Consider the following 4,804-nt stretch of genomic DNA (forward strand, 5'->3'; position numbering starts at 1 on the left):
GGAGTGGTTGAAAGAAGAGAGAAGTTTGTTTCTCTCTCCTGTAACACTCAAAAAATAGGTAAAATGACTTCTCCACCAATCCATGTTAGGACTACAGTTAAAGGTCGATCAACACTGAAAACAAACTCACTGCCATCCATGCAATTCTGACTCATCATGACCCTCTAGGACAGAGTAGAAATGCTCTTGTGGGTTTTGAAGACAGTAAACCTTTACCAGATTAGAAACTTCATCTTTCTCCCACACAGTGGCCTGTGGATTCAAATTGTTGACCTTAAAGTTAGCAACACAAAGCACAACCATTAAGCTACCAATGCTCCCTATAAAATGTGGTTATTTCATCTGAATTAAAGGATGCTATGACAGGAAAGTTGTTTTAAAAAGCACAGAGAATTTATTGTTTAATAGATTACATAGGAGAAGCTCATATCACTTCCACATCTATCTCATTGATCGACGCTTGTTCATATCATTACATATTCATAGGAAACCATCAGATGAAGTCTTCAGCTAGGTATCTATATGTCCAGTACATTTCAGAGATTCCATTACTAAAATATTTGAAAGAAAAAATAATTACTTGAGGAAAATTTAATAACTTCTAATTTACATAAAATTCTTAAAAACATGTTAGCATGATCTTTTGTTAACATTGACTATTACTATTGCTGTTGTATTGTTCTTATCATTATTATTATTGTCTAATTCTGTCCCCTACTGCAATATTTCAATAATTTACTTATGTGTAACATCAAATACCTGATAACTTTTAGTGATCTATAACAGTTTCTGGAAGTAGTCTTTTTCATCTTGGAACTTTCTGAAAATTACCCCTTATTTTGAGCAAAAATATCCATCTCTATATCTCCATTTCTTTCCATTGGTCTTAGTCCTAACTTGTACACTAAAAAAAAGCAACATTAAATTCATCTATGTCATAGTTAAAGATAACTTTTGTAGCATGAGACCATTCACTTGGAGACATGAAAAATACCATTGTTTGAAAATGATTGCTAATTGGAATACGGATACATGTTTTCTTTCCAGGCAGAAATACTTGTGGCTATGTGTCCTACAAGTGATTTCTACAGCAGTCAGGTTTCACTCCCTGACTGACTACCTCATAGGGGCATTGTACAGGAAGGCCGCAAAAAGGCTTTGGGGAAAAAATCCATTTCTCATTTTATTCTATTTTCCACAAAATATTTTCAAGTCCCCTCCTATGTATTGTGCCAGGGATGTAAACTCATATGTATTTGTTCAGGTAATGTGCATTCTTAAACTAGCTAACTTTATACTCTGTGCTTCTAAGACGTTTGTCGATGGGAATTTCTGAAACTACTCTGGTTGCTACAATTCTTCCAGTAACTTATTAGACTAATTGCTTTTTCTCTTTAGCCATGGGAGCATTTCATAGACAGCTGCACTGTGGAAAAATGGATGGTCGCTGTGAAATAGAATGCCTTGAATTTGAAGAGAAGATAGGGGGCTGTAGAGCTGAATTAACACCATTTTGCTGCAAAAAAAGGCAGAAAAAATAAAAGCAAAGCAGTTTCCACAAAGTGGGAGAGCTAAAGATGCACAGGCTTTGAACTACAAGATCAAGTCCCAAAAGAAATTGGCTCATATCAAAACTCAAGTTGACCTTAGATTGAGTAGCATATTTATTCTGAGCACTTAAAGAATTTGCTGAGCCATGGTCTATAAAGGAGATCACCTCAACTAGCACCCTGATTGACATTTCAGGAGATGAAGACGGAAGAACACCCTATCGTTAATGACCTAAGAATGCCTGTATTCAGGATACCTGGGCTGTTGGATCTTGTGTTCTTCACATGTTCACAAAATAGTGTGCTAGCCAAGGACAGAACAACAAATTCCAACCCTCAACATGTAACACAATCAGATGGAGAGAGAAAAATAGAAACCTGATGCAAAAACAACTAAGTAATTAATTAACTGGACATTGTATTTCATCTTGCCTGTGATGCCTTCCAAGACAGTGGAGAATTGAGGACTCTGTGGATTTCAAGCAGAATGAATTGTATTTCATTGTTCATGGCCAATAAAAAAGAGCTTCACAGCACACCCTCACAGAGCAGAAGAAACAAAACCTCTTAGTTTTACTCTAAAGAGTCTTATTTATTCAATTAAGCTTGATTCCCATAGAGATGTCAATGAAATAGAAGAAAATTGAAAATTTTATTGCTCTGAAATCTATGCAAGTGGAAACTGTATAAATGAAGTGACAGCTGGTATAAGCAGAAGCCCTTGATTGGGTGCTCTTCTTCTTTCCAGAAATCCCTTATCAACTGTCTCTGATACAACTGACCTCCTTTGGGAATCTTCATGTATTTAGGCTTTTGTCTTTTTCCATTTCTCTTTTTCTTTTTCATTTACAATGACTTAAAGTGCACTATACATCATATTTTTTCATACGTATTTGTTTTTCAAACTATAAAAATATATCTTCTACTGTCATAATATCACATAATCTCTTTTTAAAAACATTTTATTAGGGGCTCATACAACTCTTATCACAATCCATACATCAATTGTATAAAGCACATCTGTACATTCTTTGCCCTAATCATTTTCAAAGCATTTGCTCTCCACTTAAGCCCTTTGCATCAGGTCCTCTTTTTTTCCCCTCCCTCCCTTGTCCCCCCTCCCTCATGAGCCCTTGATAATTTATTGATTGTTATTTTGTCATATCTTGCCCCATCCGGAGTCTCCCTTCCCACCCTTCTCTGCTGTCCATCTCCCAGGGAGGAGGTCACATGTAGATCCTTGTATTCGGTTCCCCCTTTCCAACCCACTCACCCTCTACTCTCCCAGCATCGCCCCTCACACCCCTGGTCCTGAAGGTATCATCCACCCTGGATTCTCTGTGCCTACAGCTCACATAATCTCTTAATAAAGAGACCAGTGGTTGCCTGTAAGCCAACTTTACTGACCCCATTACCAGAATTCATAGATCACATGAGGCATTTTACAGCATGGTCTGGAGCCTATTTTAAATGTAGAACTCCTTTGTTGAATTTATAAAGACCTAATCATATCAGATAATCCAACAAACCACTAAAATATATGTGTCCTAGAGATATAAGATCCATTAAACAAAGAAATGAATATACTTTCATATTCACTACTGCATTTACAACAGAAAATGAGGGATACAATCTAAAGGACCACCAAGAGATGAATGCATAACTAATTATGGTAAATACACATAACGGAACAAGACACACTGTCAAAGAGTAATGAAGAAAAAACACAAAACACCTCATAACATGAATCTGGAAGACATTATCCTGAGTGAAATAGGTCAATCAGAAAGGACCAATATTGTGTAAGACCATTATTAGGAAACGTCAAGGAAAGGTTTACACACACATACACAAGCACACACAGGGCATTATTTGAAAATTATCAGGGATAGGATAGGAACAGAAGGTAAATTACTAAGTAAAATGTAAGCATATTTACTTGGATGAAGAGAAAGGCAATGCAAGGTTTAAAGGAGTACAACATGACCAAGATAAAGGAATATACCAGAAGGTATGCAAGAATAAAAGCCAATAGTCCCAAAATAATAGCAATAACAAGTACAGCTACAAAGAGATACATGGGTAGACATACATGTTGAACAGATTGGGGAATGTGAATAACTGTATATACTTATTTAGTAGAGAATATTTCTAAATATATGTTTATATGTGCTGTAAATATATCCAAGGATACTTAGAAAATCCAGGGGCAAAGTTCTGGAAAAGTCCTTAGCCTTACTGACGCACCTTGAAGGACCAGTTCAGAGCTTTGAACCAGTCTCGGACACAACATAGTCTGTAAAGGCAAAGTCATGCATTTGAGCAACTGGTATCTTTAAAGCTTGCAAGTACCTATCTGAGAGGCATCTATTGGTCTCTCCCCAAGTAAAAGAACAAAGAGTGACGGAAATGAAAGATTCAGGGAAACAATCCACCCCAGGTACTAATGGCAGAAGTAAATCAGAACCACCACTGTCCTGAGCCCAATAGAACTAGCCGGTGTCCAGTTGTCAATGCCACCTACTCTGCCATGATTCCAATGGGAGCGCTTGGGTAGAACAGGAGGGAAATGAAATGTAAAACAGAATTCAAAACAGGTCTTACCCAATATTGAGAATAGCCATACCAGGAGGGGATGGGGAAGGTGAGGGGACAAAGGGAAGACGGACAACAGAAAAGTGGGTGAAGGGAGACGTCAGTGTAAGACATGACAAAATAATAATAATTTATAAATTATCAAGGGTTCATGAGGGAGGGATGGAGGGAGGGAGGGAGGAAAATGAGAAGCTGGTACCAAGGACTCAAGTAGAAAGAAAAGGTTTTGAGAATGATGATGGCAACAAATGTACAGATGTGCTTGACACAGTGGATGGATGGATGGATGGATGGATGGATGGATGGATGGATGGATGGATGGATGGATGGATGGATGGATGGAAGGATGGATTGTGATAAGAGTTTTACGAGCCCCCAATAAAATGATTTTTTTTAAAGAAACTGGTTTTACTGCGGCTATTAGAAACTGTGATCCTTAGATACTCTTGGTCCTGGAACGGAGTGCATCATCTGGGACCAACTCTCAGCCCAACAATAAAAGGCCTAGACAGTGAAAGATGACAGCAGTGATGAGTATACAATTACCCATTCAAAACTAAAAGACCAACCCCACACCCCCAAAAAAACATGGAAGGAAGGAGTAGGAACGAATGAATGGAAACAGGGAAGCTCAGGAGTACATGGGAAGAGTAGCGGTA

This window comes from Tenrec ecaudatus, chromosome 8 (genome assembly GCF_050624435.1).
Source record: "Tenrec ecaudatus isolate mTenEca1 chromosome 8, mTenEca1.hap1, whole genome shotgun sequence".
Taxonomy (NCBI): Eukaryota; Metazoa; Chordata; class Mammalia; order Afrosoricida; family Tenrecidae; genus Tenrec; species Tenrec ecaudatus.